General features: G+C 38.3%; 1 protein-coding gene across 3 annotated transcripts in view; it reads left to right on the forward strand.

The window, feature by feature from the left end:
* Nucleotides 1-20,553, forward strand: part of PTPRN2 (protein tyrosine phosphatase receptor type N2) — a 651,730-nt gene that overhangs the window by 414,073 nt on the left and 217,104 nt on the right. The window lies entirely within an intron of this gene.

Here is a 20,553-nt window from a genome sequence, read left to right on the forward strand (position 1 = left end):
TAAAGATTGATTGAAGTCAATCTCTGTTGTTGCTGAAAATGAAAGTAGCATAATATCAGGGTCCCTTCATGTGCTTTTTGTCTTGCACCATGTGGTATCTGCAGTATGCTCAGTCCTGTTACAAAAAGGGCTGCCATTATAGCTAGAGACTAAATTCTGTAAATATCCTTTTCCCTACATAGAATTTTAGGTGGTAACTGATGGAAATAGAAGAAGTTTGAAGATAAATGTTCTGTTTATCCCCAATACAATTCCTGTGGATTTGGTTTTGCAGCTAATACAATTTATCTGCGCATTGACCTTGAGAGGACATATTCACCTGAGACCTGGGGAATCTTTTTCTCTATTAGTGTTCTGATTTTTTCCCTTCTGGAAGCATGAAATCTTTTTGTCTCTGGAGTCAGAAAGCCAAAAGTTGAGTACTAATTGAAAACAAAGTATGGTTCCAATTGTATATCCATGTGTCTTTAGGAAAGTCTAGTTGAAATCAGTGTGTAGATTCAGTGGGTGAACATGTATAGGATTGTACAGTAGTTTTTGATGTATGCATTATTAATATCTTGCAAATCTGTTAAACATTTTTGAATCCCATAAATAGATAAAATGCTAAAGCTGGTATGAAACTGTGACCTCCTCTGATAAATTATATCAAAATACTTGGAGACTTCAGATGCAATCCTTTATCACTAAATCTGCCTTGGTGCACTGTTTTCAGGGAGGCTAAATTTGGAAGCTAGAAGCTGGAATGGATTCTATTCTTAAATCCAGTCTACAGTGCAGAAATAATCCAGTTTGACAATGCTTTAACTGCCTGGCTGAATGCTAGGGAATTCTGGGAAATGTAGTTTGGTGAGACATATAGCCTTCTCTGTCAGAGAGCTCGGTGCCACAGTAAACTACAATTCTCAGGATTCCCTACCCCTGAGCTAGGGCAGTTAAAGCAGTGTCAAACTGAATTATTTCTGCAGTGTGGATTAGACCTTAGTTCCAGAGTGTTAGTATTCTCTTGGCTGTTCTGATCCAGGGCGTACTCTGCTGCCTACAGTAAATTCACATCTATGTATGCATGCTCACATCTGTGCATATGTGCACATGCATATGATCAAGGAAATCAGTGTTATGTAAGTATTTAATGTGAAATATAATCTTCCATTGGAGGCAAAAGACTAATAGCTTACTCATTGTAAAAAAAAAATCAAGTATAGATTGAGTCTCCGTTATTTGAAATGCTTGGGACCAGAGGGGTTTGGGGGATGCAGTATTTTTGTTTGTTTGTTTGTTTGATTTTGGAATGTATTTGGTATGTATTTGCATATACATACATAATGAGATATCTTGCAGAGAGGGCCCAGGTCTAAACATAGAATTCATTTATATTTCATATATACCTTATACACATCACCTGAAAGTAATTTTATACAATGTTTTAAATATTTCTGTGCATGAAACAAAGTTTGTGTGCATTCAGGGTGACCAGACATCCTTCTTTTTGAGAATATGTCCTGCATGTCAACCTTCTCTCCAGGAGGAATTCCAAAATGTCTTCCATTTTGAGCTGGACTAAGAAGCATGAATTTGTATTTATATCAGTGTTCTTATCTTTACTCTTGTAATGGCCTACTTTTTCTTGAATGTCCTGCGTTCTGCAATGCTTTGTCCTCTTTTGCAGTTAGCACATCAGGTCACCTTGTGTGCACTGAACTAACAGAAAGCAAAGGTGTTACTATTTCAGCCACCCATGAAAAAAGTTTTGTTTTTTGGAATATTTCAGATTTCATTTTCTACATGCAGAGGATCTGTATGGGAAAATATTAAAAATGTGATGCCATTCTGACACATGAAACTGTGATACAACTGTGTAATTTCATTGTAAAAACGTGCAAGGCTTTGAATATTTTGTAATTTGTCTAACTCTTGGTGCAGTAAAAGCATAGTCTGTTTTGTCCTTGAAATCAGCATAACCATAACATTTCCGGCTAAGCAGGCCTAGTTAACTGTGCAAGAGGTTTTAAAATACAAGGTCATAACATTGCAGCAGACTTGAGATACATAGCAACAGAGACATTTGTTGCTATTTACTTGTAGATCCTTTATTTATTTTATTGCATTTAAATGCTTCCTTTCTTTCATCATGAAGGTCAGGGTCACATTCATAGAATTCCAAGGTTAGTCTCCCTTCCAATAATAGACCAGGAGCATATCCTAGCTTGAGGGAGTAGCAGTTGATCAATATGTGTCAGCAAACCATGAGTGAGGCAGCTGCTTCAGGTGGCAGAGCCTATGCAACATACACCCTCACAGATAAAAGGTAGGACGCATGTAGCCAAGCAACATCAGAGTGTGGTCAAGATGTTCTGATTTTTGTTCTTTATATTTTTCTTTCACACCTACATATCCATGTACTGATTCTTGGAGACAGAGGTTTACGGTTAGGGAAGCAGTAAAGACATGCAACACAGTCAGCCACCAAACCTGATGCTGTTACTACCTAAGACAGTGCCAGTTTCTCCAGTCCTTCATGGAAGAAAATGGAGCCAAATCTTACTGTGAGTTTCTAAGAGGGTGAAGGCTACAGGATAGCAATCGGTGAACTGTGTTATTGTTCATGTGGCAAGATCTCCCCAAAAATGGCCAATGCTTTCCCCCCAGTGAGGTCACTAGGTGGGCTTGGAAGGTGCGGATTTCACTGAGTGACAACTCAGAGGAAGGGTGACACCCAGTCTGGCCCTCCTTCCGCCCCACCTGCCTTCTTTGCTGTTGTGGCTGTCTCCAACAAGGGATCCAAAGCACTAGAGAAGGAGGAGTGAGCATGCGCATGCCCTTCTTTCCTTGTTTGGTGCCATGGCTGTCTTGGACAAGGGAGCAAAGGCACCGAAGAAGGAGGAGCGTATACACATGAGCCCCTCCTGCCATCTTCATTGCCATTGTCTCTCAGACAAAGGAGCCAAGGTACTGGAGAAGGAGGGGCAAGCATGCATGCACCCCTCCCTCCTTCTCTGGTGTTGTGACTCACTTGGATAAGGTAGCCAGAGAAGGAAGGGTGGGTGGTCTTGCACCCCTCCCACTTCTGGTGTTCTGATGAGATGGCCAAGGCAATGGAGAAGGAGGAGCAGTATATGCACGTTCCATCCTATCCCACTGCCTCACTCACCCAGTTCCTGCCTGGACCCCTAACAGCCATGGGTGTGCATCTGAGTGAATGGTGACCAGGAGGTATGAGGGGCAGGTGAGATGGGGAGATGAGATGGGGAAAGAGGCAGAACAGGACATGCCTGCCCATCACCCAAACATAACTACACACAATCTTCTAGCAGGCACCCACACAAGGTAGCACCAATGCTAGGAACTCCACTGCCTCTCTGCAATAAAAATCATGAGGATTTAATGTACTCCAGTATTTTGCAGATGAAAACTGGAAACCTTGGTGATCAAGCAGTATCAGAATGTAATTAAGATGGTAAAAAGTTATAAATGAGGAAGAACGCACAAGCTAGGATAAGCTGCAACCATTTGCTTTTGTCTTAGCCTACTGGGAAGGGCAATATTCCACCCCTTCCTCTCTTCTATCCCTTGCAAACATAACTGAGTGCAAACAACTTTTGCACTTTGAACTCTGTTTGCATGAATTGAAGTAAGTTGGCAAAAATGTGGGAAATTGGTGGGGAGGAGGTGGTATAAACAGACATTTTCAAAGCACCAGGAAAAGTGGGACAAGTGCAAAATTGGGACATTCGGATGGTATGGAAATGAGGAAAAGAAACAGCTGCATATAGGTGAACAGTCCTGTGTGTGCCTTCTAAACTAGCCTGTTGTCTTAGGTGTGATGGAAGACCTGTGGCCAGTGTTGAAGTAACACAGGCTTTTGCGTGTTGAATGGAAGGGAGTGGTATGACATTTTGTCTACTTTGTTATACCACTTGGATGTTGTTATGCATGCCTAGCACTAAGTACAGACATCACAATTCTGTTGCCTTTAGTCCTTCCCAGCAATATGCTTGGCAACATAAGTTCAGGAGTGATGGTATTAGGGATATCTTAAAATGCAGTAGTGGACCTTTTGAAATTTTGGGAAAGTGACCAGAGCGAAAAGAAGGTTGAACTTCTGAAAATTCACTGTCTGAGTTCCCAGTCTTTTGAGAGGTCGTACTATCACTAACTCTTCTTGTCATTTCGTTCATTTATAAGAAGTATATATAGTGTGGCTGGATAATCTTCAAAGATCTCAGCTCAATTTCCAGTTAAGAATCTATCCTCCATCTCTTTTTCTTGTAACAGGCAGAAGTAATTTTCAGGTGCTTGTTTATGGTTCAATACAGTACATTTCAAGTACAGAGGATAGATATCGAACCTTCTGCCAATAGACGTGTTTAGTCATATTTATTAGGGCAGTGCTGGAACCCACAGATAATCCCTACACTTGTCCCAAGGAGTTCACAATCTGATGAGACAAGATGACAGAAACAGAGTTCAGGGGAAAAAGAAGATGATGTGGGGGCAGTTTTCATGTGTCACAACTTACTTGGAGTTAACCTGCTCAGGTCCCATCAAAATAAATAGCTTTACTCTCTTCTGGCACAGTTCTCATTTGTTTCGGTAGGACTTCCAAGTTATTGGACAGATGTCTTTCATTTTTCTGTAACCCATTATCCTTAGCATGAAACAAGCTAGACTTTTGATCTTTTTATAGTATTGTCCAATTTCTTTTGGATGTGAGAACTGAACAGCAGCAGGCCCTGCTCTCAGTATACATGTGTATGTCCATTTGAAGAAGTGACTATGGATGTAGACTTGTATAACTCAGTTGATGTAGGTTCTTTTGCAAGTGGGAGCCCTGAAAAAAATAGGATTACTGAATATACAGAAAACCCTCTGTGTACAACTGTGTTTACGTAGAGCTCCGTGTATCCCTTGAAAATGTATCCCTTCAGCATTCATCATTAGAAAAGAAAGGGGGAAGGCATTAGAAATGAAAGAGGGGAAGGGATTTGTGTGTTTCTTTGGTTCTTGTTTGGATTTGGTAATTCACAGCATTGCTAGCTCAAGATTATCCCAAGCTCTGATACCGCAGGGCCAAAATATGAGATCTAGAGGTGGCCCCTTCTGGTGTCATTAAGCATGATACATATCAACCTCAGTTGCTCAGAACATGTCATTCATTTTTTTAAAACTTGCCCTTAATAAGAACTGATGACACAATATCTAGATAGCCCCATGAAGGGGTCTCTATTAGGATGTACCTCCATTAGGGTTTTTACCTTTTTTCTTGTTAGAAGGGGGACCTAGTGCTTTCCACCATTGTTTTCTTGCACTGCACACTCTCAGGGTCTGACCATCCGTGCCTATCCCTATCATTTCATTTTAGGGAATATAGATCACAGGCTAAGGTGTTAGAAGAATGATCATCTTTATTAGGGACTGAAGCTACAGGGGTCCCTGATGAGGCTGCAGTCTCATTACTAAGAAGGGGAGGAAATTCAGGCTACGTATATTGTTTGAAAATATTTATGGAAATGTCTTCCCATCCATCTATGGTACCTTACTTCCAAGGATATCTTTCCTATAGCTAAGCATATATCTTCTGGGAAACTTGAACTGAGTTTATTTTTTCACATGGAGTTGCTCCACGTTGACCAGTAGGGGATTCAGCCCACTCTTCTTCCAAGTCATGGTACCTCTGCCCAGAGATGCATTTCCTATACCCCAAGGGTCCTGGTTCTCGAATGCAACCAGTTCCTTGCTATCCTCAGATTCACAAGGCTCATACTTGTCTGCATAGGAAGAGTCCTCTGGGAGATGCATGAACGGAGGGACCTTTGGAAACAATGTAGAAAGGCCCCAGATTTGTCATGAGATTGAGTCTTAGGGCATCTCTGAGGGAAGAATCTCATGTGATAAACTTGTATTGAGCTGCTTCAGAATGAGGTTTCAATCCTGTATAGAATTCTTTCTTACTGAGGATGGATGAGAAATAAGGAAACAAAAGAAAATGCAAGAGTGTGCAAATCTAATATTTGCAAATGCTGCAAGAATTTTGCCCTGCAATTTTTTATGTTGGCTACTTCAAGCAAATTTTGAAACCACAACAAAGAAAAAGTTTGGAGAAGAAAATACATCTGACATATCTCGTCATATTTACCTAGAGTAACTGGGGGGAAATCGACTCTTTCAGGCTTTGCAAAAGCAACCAGATGCAACATGTAAAACAAAAGAAAACAGGATGCTTCTTTTTCAGAGAAATAATAGCTAATATATAATGTTTAAACTGAGAGCTGACAGGGATCAGGCATGTCAATAAATCAGATTTCCATTTCATCTATCCCAGTATTTTAGGTACTTGTTTTCATTTCTCAGTGGTGAGCGGAAAAAAACTCCCTTTCTTGTGACTCACATTTTTATTGCTATCAAGAGGGAAAAAAGCACATGCTATGGCTGACAGAGGATGCTACAGTTCACAGAGGTGTGTGCCACATCCTTGCTCCTTTTGAATTTTCAGAGAAGGATTTGTATATTTTTCATTAAATTTAGAGATCTAAAATTAGACACACAAAATCTGCTAATGTTAAGGCCCATGCAAATGCGCATTTTCATCAACCATGATCTTGCATCATTCATTTGGTATGCCATGCCCATGTGTATCCCTTCTATTTTCCCCTCCTCTAAATAAATGATTTCACCTTTTATAACATCTGGGTCCTCCTCTTTTTAGAGCTCAGAAATGACATATCAGTCAGGCAGCAGATTGTTATTTTGCCTGCCTCCCACAATCCATCAGAAGAGGGTTAAGAAAGGGACCAGTTATCTCATAGCAGACAAATTCCTTGTACATCATTGAGCTTTACACTGAGCATCTCTGTGTGCTGTCAGTTGCACAGAAAGGAGATTATACTGTCTGTCTGCAACATGAATACAGCATAAATAGTTCTTCAACAAAAGATGAAAAGCATCTTTTCGATCAACAGGGAAATATGTAGAAATGAATAGATATTTTAGCCAATTGTATTGATAGGCTTTGGTGCTTAAACCAGAACTGCTTCTTTTACAATGTTTGGTATCTATAAATCTTTCTCACTTCTTTAAATTTTCATATAGGTAACCCTGGGAGGGGCTTTAACCTAAACTCTTTAACTAAAGCAACATTATTATGCACAACATTTATTGCACAACATCCCCATTGAAAAACAACAACAGCAACAAAGAATGAAACCTCTTTTGAGTATTGGAGTATTTTTGTTTTAGCTCAACCAAAAGTTCTTTTTAAAACGTCTTTTGGTCAAAACAGAAACTGGAAGGGGAATTTTCATGGAACCACCTCCCTGTTTCCTTTTGATTTGATTTGATTTGATTTTATTGCTTTTTGGTAGCAATTGGTTATATAATACTAATAGTGTCATGAGTTGTTCTAGTTCCCATTGCTTGTCTTAGTTCCCATTGCATGTTTCCCTCACTCTGATTTGGCCTCCAGACATAATCAAGTAGCCAAATCTCATCATGAAACCACACTCAAAAGGAAAGTAGCAATCCTTTCTGTCCTCATGTTGGTGTCTACTAGGGCAATAAGAACAAATATGTAGTACTCAAGAATAGGAGAGAGTGCAATAATTTTCATTTATAATTGAAGTTAATAGTTTTCTCCTGTTTATTTCCTCCCTCCCCCCTAAAAAAATACAAGAATGGCCTAGCTTAGAAAAGGAGGAGAACAGATTTTCATTCATTTCTATTTTTTTATACTGCCTGGCTTAAACTTTGCAAGCTGGAATTCATTTTGCACATTTTCCAGGTCTGCATCTAAGAAAACAGGTTCTTAGCTATAGCAGTTCATAAGACTAAGTGTTCTTCCTTACTTCTACTTTTGGATATGAACTTTGTTATGAACAGTATTATGAAGAATCCATCCCAAGTTTTGGATAGCTTTAAAAGAGCTGTCTAAGGTGGCAAACCTATTTTGAGGGTAGAGTTCAGTACCTTGGATAGTTAATGAAAATCCTGAATAAAACCTGGAGTATATTCACTGCCCCCACAGACATGGGAGCCACCAGCTGCCACTGGTTATGGAGCAGAAATTCTGAAATTATTAAAGCAAATTCTCTCATGCTGATCATTGGTTCCAGGATTGCCTTATGCATGGATGCTCACGTCCCATTATATGCAATAGGGTTGTAAAATAGATTATATAAGATGGCAAAATTGGGGTTTGCTTTTTGAATGTGGGTGTGAATATTTTCAAGCTGTGGATAGTTGACTCTGTGGATGCAGAATCCATGGTTACAGAGAGTTGACTGTATGACCATTTCCAGATAGAAGGTTCCCCTATGCAGCCATTCCACTTTATTCTTGATAACAGATATCCTGAGGTAAGATTACCAGTGGAAGATATTGCTACCCAAAGCCCCCATAAATTCAGTGAATAGAGCAGGGCATGGCAAGATAAAGGCCTTATGTGAACATTCTGTAAGAAGCTATTGAACAAAGCAGTGTGCAATTATTAACTATATCCCCAAACATAATGAGTCTTTGATAAAATGCAGACATGTTTGCTTGGTGCTACTATATACAGCAAAGTAATGGTAAAAATCCAGGAGAATTGCTAACAGTCTGTGTAAACCCAGGATGAGCAACAGATATCTATTGGGTCACATGCTGCCTTCTCTTAGTTTTTGTACTAAGCCTCAGGAGCAGTGATTTTCTTCCAAGCCCTTGCTTTACTACCCCCCCCCCCCCATTTCTATAAGAAATGAAATACTAATCATTTCCATTGGGGGGGTGTTTTTAAAAAGCATTTCCATACCACATTTTCAGCAGCACTGTTGTGGGTCTGTAGAAGCCAGAATTGGCATACGGATATGCTGATATTACCCGCTGTTGATGTAAACTGAGTGGCGCTAATAGGACAAAAGGCTAGAGAAGCTTCTTATGATACTCCCCGATTACTCCAAGTGTACTCTGCTGCGAATATAATATGCTGTGCTCTGTAGCCACGGAATTATTTTTAGGCTTTGGGGATAATTAGGGTAGCTATCCTTCAAATCACCAAGAATCTCCCTTCCGCACCCAGAAATGTTGTATGTTTGTCAAAATTCTACCTGGATGCTTTTCTTGTGCATTCCACAAAAGAAACAGAAGGCTAATAGATCAAAATTTCAACTCTGGCTGTCAGGCAAGTTGCAATAACAGCCTGTCATATGGCTGTGGAGCATCCATCACTATTATAGTAAATGAACTAAGGAGGTTCTTCCGCTGCCCAGCTCTCCCAAACCCCATGTTGTTTTTCAGCATAGTCATTTAGCTCTGCGATGAGCTTCAGTGAAGAGGCAGCCTTAGTCCATTTGAGTTAAAATATTAATCTGGTTTTGACTCATGTTCCACTAAGAAATAATAACTGTAGATAAGAGCATTTTTTTGGAAAATAATAATAATAATGTTTTATTTAGTGTTTAAAAGGGGAAAAGAATAAAATCTACATACACGTACAGTGATACATCGAAATACACACAACACACACACAAAATGTTGGTTCATGACAGCACATCCTCCAACCCATTTCCCTCTTCCCAATGAAAAGACTTCCTGCTTCTCTCTAAATATGACTAATAACCATTATCTATCTTCTCCTTAGATCTTCATTACATTCTCTTACTAATCAAAATTAATCATTACTAATAATTTACATCTTTCATATACATAAATTTAACTTGAGTCAGCTCTATTTACTAACTATCGAATCCCAAATATGGAGACCTTTTACTTTATAAAAGGTCTCTGCATTTTCTAAAAGTATTCCTGTGAGATCCTTTTTATTAATTTGTCTAAATGAGCCCATTTCATCATCTTCTCTAACCACTTGGCACAAGGTGAAATGTTTTAAAAATGATCCGAAAGAAGAGAAGCAGAATCTGTTGATTCTTATCTGCTCCATTTCACTAGGAGCAAGACAAATGGCAGTCCTTCAGCAATGAGATAAACATTCAGATTATTGGAAAGTTTAAGGTATTTCTAAAAGCTCATTCTGTCCATGTTGATTCTACTACAACATTCCTAAACGTATATATAGAAATATATTTTTAGTCTCAAGTCTCAGCCATCCTCTGAATCTACATGGCATCACAGAGAGTGTCAAGACCAAACAAGATCATAAGGATTAAATTTATGTATTTATGTCTTTCTCACAATTTGTATACTACTATTCATCCATGGTGGACCTTGGGGCTCAGCCTATAGTTTCCCCAGGCAATTTTCTATCCGCCAACCAGACCCAAGCTCAGACCAACTTAGCATTAGCAAAATTGCTGGATATTGTGCTTTCAGATTTACTCCTTTGAAAATATTTGCTGACCACAAAATTTAGATATTTTACTTATTTAAGATAAATCACAAAGTAATTTCACCAGCACCATTATGTGAGTAATTTTCTGGTTCTACATTTTTTTGTATGTAGTAATATCAGTTTTTACTAATATTTACAGAGGGAGGGGAGGAATTTGTGTATCCTTTTTAGCTATTTATCTTTCCTGTCTGGATTTGTTGTATGGTCAACAATCCAATCAGGAATCACAGCAAATGAGATGACATCATGATGATAGGTTCTCTAATAAATTAATGGTGTCTATTAGCACTGTTAAGACAGAAGACAATACATCCTTAGTTCATTTATATCAGTAACTTTGCCCAGTCATTGGTTATGCATCACAGTGCTAGATAAACAATCAGATTTAGCTCTATGATGAGGTTACTGGAGGCAAGTGAAGTCAGTGCTACAGAGGTCAATATAAATAAATAAGCAAAACTTTTAAAGAGCGCAAAATGTGGCATAGTGGTCTGAGTGTTAGACTAGGTTATCAGGGTTCAAATCCTTGCTTGGCCACAAAAACCTACTTGGTGACCTTGGGTAAATCACACACCCCTCAACAAATTTTGCCAAGAAACTCTTGTGATAGGTTCGCTTTAGGGTTGTCATAAGTCAGAAATTACTTGAAAACATAGAACAACAACAAAGAAATCATGGAATAGGAGAGCATTTCTTCACACTGCCAAGATCCAAATGCAAGTTGTTTCCACTCCAGATGCAAAAGTTGTAAATCCAAATGCAAGTTGTTTCCACTCAAACTTAACTGTAAGTATTTAAAGTTGGAAAAATCCTTCTTTTATTAGTTCAGTATTTGTGTCGATTTAGCTGAGAAGTATCTAATTTTCTATTCTACATTTCACATAATTCAGTAAACTATATGAGCCTAAACTAGCAGAATTAAGTCATAATACGAAAACTCATGACATTGAACTGGACATTTGAAATAATTGTATGTACGTGGTCAGTCCTCAGTCAGCGTTTTAGTTGGATATTTGTTGGCAAATTGTATTTATAAATGCTATGATAAAATTGGTTCCAAAAAGTTTATGATTGGGATAGTGAGATGATGGGATGGATTTAAATGTTGTTCTATATAAATGATGCAACTATATCATATCTAATCCTTTTTTTAAATTTTATTAGTTCAGGGAACAGGTTATGATTTCCCCTTTTGGTAACCAAGATACTCCTATGTGAAAGCAAACATTAATCCAGATCTGCTGAACAGCAGGGCCACATTTAATACTTGTTTATGTCCTCCTGTGGCATTTAGTTTCTGTTACAGTTGCCTATTAAAATTCAATCCATACTTTAAAATCTTGTTTTGTTCTCACTTCCTTACATTTCAGCATTTCTTAATTTATAATGGGGAAAATGTTCTGAACTGTTATCTGTCATGTGTTGTGATGGTGTGGAAGAGAACAATCACCTTTCATTGCCAAAGTCTGGTGGCATCTTTCCTTTTAAATTCTCAATTGTAGTTATATTTATATTTCTGTTTTAATGAAACCAGGGTGAAAGGAGGATTGAAAATGGGCCCTTTGCTGTGTGGCATAAAGCATTACAGAAAAACAAACGTGTGAAAATGAATAAAAGTCTTAAGCCCTCGTTCTGTTCTCACATTAATTTTACTCCAGGGCAATTTGACAGGCTGTAATGACAGTTTTATCTACCAAATGCATAAACTAAATGTATTTTTTTTAAAAAAAATAGCTGTTTCTTTTGGGACATGGAATACTAAATTATAAAGTATAATAAAAAATATATCCAGTCAAGTTTTGCCATTTTGATTGTTGCTGATGCCCATTTCTTTACAGTTTTTTAATATTAAAATTTAACAAGTTCTTGAAGTTTTTAACAAGATTTTCAAATTATTAACTGTGACGAATGATACCTAGATTACTTGCCTAAGGTTATCCACGCAGGTTTCTATGGTTGAATGGAAACCTGAACCCTAGTCCCCTTAAATCCAAGTCCAACACTCAAACCACTACACCATGCTATCTTTCTGAAGGCAAGGATAATGAAGGGAAAGGAAATGGTCAAAAGAAGTAAGAGCTGCTGAGGAATAGACATATGTTACCATGAATATGTCTGTGGAAAGTCCTGAGGGAAAAATGAATGCAAATGAAGGTGCTTTTGGATACTTATGAAAACAGGCATGAAAGTAAATAACTCATTTTATCTCAGATCTACTCGTAACCATCTTAGACTCTGAGGGATACAGCGATCAGATTAAGATCAATGGGTATAGTTATACCATAACATATATGAGTCACTCTTTGAGGGGTGGGGTAGGGAATCTGATGACTTTCAGATATAAGGAGCCAAACCAGAAGTGACACCATGCACATCATCTGCAATAGTGTGAATGATATGTTTAGAGAAAATAGTATGCACTGGATATCTTGATACAGATCTACTATTTTTCCCCACACACACTTTGCCCCTAGTTCATTCTCAGTCTGGACTGGGTTCCTGTTATTTGTATTGGAAGGGTATATTCCATTGGCATCAAAAAAGCATACATGTATGAAACTTAATGGTAAGCCATTTATGATGGATTGTGAATTTGTTATTAAAAGTGTTCCAGATAAATTAAAGAACGAAAGGGTGGCAAGTTTACATGCTCATGTCATTGCTCTTCAGTATTCTTGAAATTCTGAATTCTGAAATACAAGAGACTGATGCTGACAAAACACCTCTTGGAAAAAGGATACAGTCATTTTATACAATTAGACTATCACATGGTCTATAGCAGGATGGGGGAAGCGTATTGCTAGTGAGCTGCATGTGACCTCTTGGATGGGACCTCTGGTGGCCTCCTCATCTCACCAAAGGCCACGTCAGCTCTTAAAATATCAACCCCAAAGGAATTTGGGGACTTAAAAATATGTAAAAATGGATAAAAATGCCTTCATAGTCTATACAATGTTCATTTGGGGTGGGGGCTCCTCACTCTGAAACAATCATAGGAAGTAAATTCCCATAAGAATCCAAAAAATGACTGGACATGTTGCATTGTCACTTCTGGCCTCCAGAAATGCACTGAAGCCCCTCAGATTTTCAAAAGAGTAAAAAATGGGATGATGTGGGCCTCTAGAGCAAGTCCACGCTTGATACGTGGGTGTCTCTTAAACATGGAATTTATGTTATATTCTTTAAATGTGTTTAGTCCTACATAATTTATTTTTGGATCCAGCAGGGTGCTGACGTTTGAGTGTAGGTCTCTGGGAGTGTAGGAGTGTAGGACTCCTAGAATAAGTTTTTCTTAATCTGTTCTGCTCAACATGACTCATAGTTATTGGACTATATATGAATGGCCTTATGCTGATTAAATATTGCATATAAATATTAAAGCATATTTATGCTGTCCCTTACTGTGTCATGTGTTGTACTGTATACAGAGATCTCAGCAGCTGCAGGAAAATACTCCAGTACTGCTTAGATGAATCATGTGCATCACCAACATTATTTTGTGCATTGCAGCATCAGGTCCATCAAACATTTTTTTGTTTTGTTTTAGAAAAGACTTCATAAAATTCAATTGTGATTATAATGCAGTATAGAAGTAGCCTTTATGGATTATAGTGATAACTTGTAAATTATTTACTAGCCTACTGAAAAAATCTATTAATCTATATTTCCCAGATAACCTACTGTGTAATGATACTTCTTTGTGGTATAACTTCTTTATATCTGTTGTAATTGCTAAGGCTTTCTTGCAGCAAATTATGGATTGGTAAATCTGGGAGGAACTCCATGAAAAACAATGGGACTTACTTTTGACTAGTCATTTACAGTGGTACTGGCATTTCTGAACTATAGATTTCCAATTTTCCCACATTGTTGTTGTATGGCTCAAATATTTTCCAATTTATGGCAACCTTAACATGAACCTATCACATGGGGTTTTTTGGCAAGGTTTGCTTTTGCCATCCTCTGAAGCTGAGAGGGTATAGATTGCCCAAGGTCAGCCAGTGGGCTTCCATGGATTTGAACCCTGATCTCTAGAATCATAGTCTACTGCTTAACCCACTACACCTTGCTGGCTCTCATCTTGCATATTACATGGCACTAAAATTCCCAGGGTTCCTGAACTACTCTTCTCAGGACAGTAGTTGTTTCATAATTGAGATTTGTTATGAAACTACTGCACTCCCAAATCCATTGGTTTACTGTCAAGCAGCTATTTTGCTAGCAGTGCTTCTGTGGTTTTCAAAAGCAATTAGACCCATGAGGATGTACGGCTAGAACAAGCATTTGTAAAAGAAGTCAAAATATCTCTCTTTGGCGGATTATAATGCCTGAGTATTAAAGTAATATTTACATATGTTAATATTCTGAGTTTTGAAAATATGGACATCATTATGAAAGGAACAATGTATTAGATCCCAAATGTGATTGTGAATTTTTGACATGTTGATTTTATAAAGGGAGTTTTCTCCATCGCTCATTGAAGTATTCCACAAGCAATATATTCTGGAATAGTTTTCAATACTATGAACCAACCATCAGATATTTTACCTGTGTCCTTGGTTATTGAATATATAAAGCCTCTTCATGGTCTGGAATCTCAACTAGAAGCAAAGCCACTAACACTCTCTAACAATATGAACGGCATGAACTAAATTATTATCCTAAAAATGTGACTTTGGATATATGAATTTCTAAAATATGGGAGCTATTTAAAATAGTGGCACCAGAAATGGTAGCTCTCTAATAGGCTAACACCTGAATTGTATCATTCATTACAACTACAGTAAACCCTTTGAATCAATGGAGATTGACTACCATTCAACAGTTAATTCAATGGGTCTAACTAGTAAGAGTCAGGCCTAAATGTTAGATTATTGGAAGTTCAAAGGAGTATATTTTCTAAAATGCTTAAATTATCATATAGAATTTTTAAAAAATATGTATACAGGCATACCTCAGTTAATAAAGTAGATGCGTCCCTGGACATTACTTATTTAACAGAAAATGTTCTACCAGAGCCAGAAATAACTTGAAAAGAATGGAGATAGGTTTCTACACCATAAATAAAAAGAAGTTCAGCATATTTCAGAAAACTTTTTATTCAAAATATGGACCACAGTTCTGGGCACCACAATTCAAAAAAGATGTCGAGAAGCTGGAGCATGTCCAGAGAAGGGCAACCAAAATGGTGAAGGGTCTGGAAAGCATGCCGTATGAGAGGCAACTTAGGGAGCTGGGTATGTTTAACCTGGAGAAGAGAAGGTTAAGGGGCGATACAAAAGCCCTGTTTAAATATTTGAAGGGATGTCATGCTGAAGATGAAACAACAACAACAAACTTTATTACAGCCATTTGGCCAGCACAATTACAAAATTACAATTTAAAACATAACTTAATTTTATACCACAGGTTCATGTACATGCAGATTGGAGAGTATAAACAAATGATAGTTTATAAAAAGTAAGAATAGGACTGTATGATCAGGTAAAGATGAAACAAGTTTATTTCTATATCTCCAGAGAATAGGACATGGAGCAATGGATTCAAGCTACATGAAAAGAGATTCCAGCTCAACATTAGGAAGAACCTCCTGACAGTAAGAGCTGTTGGACAATGGAACATACTCCCTTGGAGAGTGGTGGAGTATCCTTCTTTGGAGATTTTTAAGGAGAGTCTGAATGGTTATCTGTCAGGAGTGCTTTGATTGTGTATTCCTGCATGGAATAATGGGATTGGATTGGATTGGCCCTTCCAACTCTATGGGGCTTGACAGAACACTCCGAAAGGGCGGGCTGGAGCCGGCCATTTTTACTCCTGAGGGAGCCCACAGCAACCAAACCGTGCAGGCTTCCTCCACACCAAAAAGAACCCGCTGAAAGCCGCCGCCATTGGCACACTGTGGCATGTGGATGATGGAAATGCAGCACCCCATCGTGTGGATGCTGTGCCACGCTTGCATCATCATGGCAGCCCCCGTGTGGACGGGAGGCCACCATAATGGATACTCCGCACTCCCGAGCCCTAATTTTGGCCCCAGGGTGCCACAAAGCGCCCGTTTGTACCGGGTCTATGATTCTATGATACTGTGAAATGAAACAGCCTGCTCATAAAATCCCTATATAATAAACAAAAACATTTTGAACCTAAAGCTACTTGAAGACTAGTTCCAAAATGCATCCAGGGGTGACTTTTTCTTTCAAGGACCTACACCTTTCTTCTGATAACCATTTTGTTAGTGAGACTTATAGACCTATGGATTTTTACTACGCTCAGGTAGCTGTGAAACAGGCTTATCTACTCTTTCCATTTCTGTTTGTTTTGCTGCTCTTGCATGCTCAGGAAGGCATTCTGGAGGCAGTTGTTGTTCACCCTCCCTATTGCAGGCAGGCACAGATGGCTATAGGAGGATTGGCTAGAGTAAAATCCTATTATTTCCCAAAAGTCTGGCGGGTTATAGACCGTCACTTTGAGGCGGTCTGCCGCCGCCGCCGTTTGCTCCGTAAGGGAGCCGCTGCAGCCACACCGTGTGGCTCCCTTGCGGAGCAAAAAATAAGCTCCAAAATGGAGCTTCTTTAAGCGGCGCCTCTATGATGTCGCGAGGCACCAGGGGCGGACTCGCGACGTCATAGATGCTGCGACACGTGCGGACGCACAGCATCCGATACGTAAACATGGCGGCCCCCATGTGGAAGGGGCGCCGCCATGTTGTACGTATGGAATATGTACTAGGGTTAGGGGGTGCGGAAGCACCACCCCTTCCTAACCCTAATACGTATTCCATTCGTATTTTTGGGAGGTTTGTAACCCGCCTCTGACTTTGTTTATTGCACATCTAAGCTGAAGCATTCCAACACCAAAAATCTGTTTCTCCAGCCCTCTTTCACTATTTTCTCAATGAAGATGCTGCTAAAGAAGGTCCAACTAGACAAGCATTAGGAAGAAAATGGCTTACAGATTGTAAACCACTTAGCAAATGCTGAGTTCACTGATAAGCAGTATAGAAATGTAAATACTATTGCTATGCTATTGCTAAAATGGAGGCTAAGTAGGTGCAAAAAGACTTTGTGAAAAAGGGATTCACTGTGAGTGGTTGTATTAACTTGTAATTTGATATATATTCCCTTCATACTGCAACTCATCGTGTAAATAGAGGTGGTGCTGGGATCTTGAGCGCTAGACCAACAAAAAATAAATTCTGAAATATTCAAGGATGTCTTTGGTGATGGACTGTCATCCAAGGACTACCCTAGCCAAGAAAGGTCTATAACCTGGAGGAAGGCTAACAGTTCATGGCAGCTGTGAACACTGTGATGGTGCAGCATAGTCCAATTCAGCAGGGCTGGTACGTTCCTAGATTTGTTTTTCAAAAGCTTCCTCTTGGATTTCAGAATTAATCTCAGCGGTCCTGAGGATTATAATGTACTGCAGCCCTCCAGATTGTTGTTTTTATCTATCTCACATGTAAAATCAACTGAATGTAAGTCCATTTAACTTTTAAAAAATACAGCTTCAGGCAACAAAAAGACACTGACAAAGTGGAAATAACAGGCAAACCAATCAACATTTCTGATGTAAGTTTTCTTTTTATCCAGGCATAGAGTAGTGCCTTCGACAAGGCATTCACATTTCCTAGAAGTGATTAGTCTCTAGAAATTGTCCATTACAGAGAGTGTTCTGGTGCTCTATTAAACCAAGGGGTCTGTCATTTTTAACTAATCAAGGAAATGACATATTGGCAAGTTCACTTTAAAAAGTTGATAAATATGGTGTAGTTTCTCTAGTTATGGGAGAAAAGGAGTTATTGCTGTTTCTGAAGTGATGGACGAGCATGTTCGTAGGTGATGTGATTGAAGTCTGTGCTTATAGAACCAATTGTTTGAACATTAAAAAAAACACTACAAGATGTAGGAAAAACTTATGGCATAAATATTTTCCCTCTGGATATGTGAAATAGAGATATTTTGCCTGAAGGAATAATGACAATGAAGAATGTCCAATCAATGTCTTAAATGTGTTTATATAGACTATGCGCACACACACACGCACACACACTTTCTCTTTCTCATTCCCTCTGTTTATTTGTGTGTGTGTTTAGTATATTTCCATGGTAGGTGCTTTTATGGATTATTACATCTCAAATATTACAACACATTTTCATTTGCCTTAGTCAAGTTAGATTTTAAGTTAACTATGATAAGGGTTGTTACTGCTTAAAGAAACAACCCATAAGGTTTAAAAAAAAACCAGTTTATTGAGTTGTTTTCATACCTCATTATAAATGAATAGACCCAATAAAATTAGCGGGACTAGATTTTAATGGCTCAGATATATAAGCATGAATAAATTTGGATTCAACTCCAGTCAGCATGTATTGTGCATAGGTGGGTGAAAGGGGATTGTACATAGAATATTGTATTCTCGTGTTGAATTGTTTTCATAAATTCTAATTCTTCTTTTGTCCATTTTGCCACAGAATATTTTGTCCATTTTGCTACGGAATATTCTCCACATGGTGTCTGAATGTTGAGGATAGCTTATATTTCACATGCACTAACATTTTATTTAATTCACTCTGGAAAAGGTATTAAAAAACTAAAACAAGATATATATATATATATATATATATATATATATATATATATAGCCATGCACATTTAATGTGAACTAAATGCTGTAGACAAGCAAAGAAGTTGCATGGTCCTGTACCAGTAGAGTTTATAACCTAAGTAAGATGGACAGGACAAAGGGATGTTGAAAGCAGGGGAACAGGGGATCAAATAAGGAGGGAAGGGGGAGTTAACAGTATAAGAAAAATGTAGCTTCAGTAGTCTCTGTCTCAGGATTTTCCTCTATTCCATACTGAAGAAAATACAGTCACACTGAATTGTTTGCTAGCTGTCCTAAGGGGCCTATCTTTTAATTGCCAAACCTACTCTGTTTTTTTCCCTTAAAACCAAAGCAAAATGTACCTATATTCCATATTGTAAGCTTGAATTCAGTTGTAAATGTCTTTTTATCTCCAAAATGCCCACTTCCTTTGCTTGAAAAACTGCACTGTGTGAGTCTTCTCAGTGTGTAATTACTTAGGGATCTATAGGTAAGACATTTTGGTGCTTAAATAAATAGTATATGAAGACGGCATGGTGAGGTCTTTCATAAATCAGAGCTGGCTTTGGTGCCATTGATTTGATGATGCAGTTCACTCTGGGGGTCATATATGGTAGAGTTTAATGAAGAATATTGAAAAGGTTACAGTGCTTCCTCAAGCCTCTTTTGCTGTTTGTTTTGAAGCTAGTGTCAGAGCAATAGGGATTTAAAAGTTATTAAAATACACATTTTTCTTTAGAGTCCATCCAGTTCACCTGGGAATACATACAGAGGGGACTTGAAGGATTATGCCTTCTCTGCTGGCTCAGTTTCATCTGCTTTTTGTTTAATCGGTGGTGTGCTGCATTATGGGACTTTCAAAACAGCATCTCTTTTTAAAAACAGATTTTCCTTAAATTTATTTATGAATGACATACCATATTCATATGTTTCTGAATGATGGGTCAATGCCAGAAAGATAGATAAAAATAAAATTAAATATAATTCAGATATAGAGATGACTATGAGCCTGAGATCCTGTGGATGGGTAGTCAAATATTGTGCTTCTTTTTCTGCATGTTTTTGTAGCCCATGCTTCACATTGTTGTTTCATGTCCTGCACTCTTTCTGCGGCTTTTTCCCAGATGAGTCCATGGCAGTACAACTTGACACCGCTGGCCTATTTGTTTTAACATATTCCTGACCTGAAAAACAGACAGATATGAAATCTGGTAGGTGGAACTTGAATTGTTCTAAAATCCCATTTATATATGTAGTTATTATGGACATCCACACACAAACGTGCACATGTGCATGTGCACACCCATGCACACACAAAATGCTAGGGATGTATCCCTCCAACTGCCCTGATTTATCAGGGACAATCATGAAAATGACTATGTGGAGTTACCATAGCTCTACCAAAGCCTTGACATACAAAAACAGACCACTCCTGGATTCAGCTTAATAATAATAATAATAATAATAATAATAATAATAAGAAGAAGAAGAAGAAGAAGAAGAAGAAATAATTTATATTTCCCGCCTCTCCCAATGGAGATATTGTATCTAAAATACAATATCTAAAACTGCTACAATAAAATCAATAAATGGCAATTCTGACCTGGAGTGAGGTGGATGCCCCG

This window comes from Sceloporus occidentalis, unplaced genomic scaffold (genome assembly GCF_023333645.1).
Source record: "Sceloporus occidentalis isolate IW3139 unplaced genomic scaffold, rSceOcc1.0.p SCAF_7, whole genome shotgun sequence".
NCBI classification, from domain to species: domain Eukaryota; kingdom Metazoa; phylum Chordata; class Lepidosauria; order Squamata; family Phrynosomatidae; genus Sceloporus; species Sceloporus occidentalis.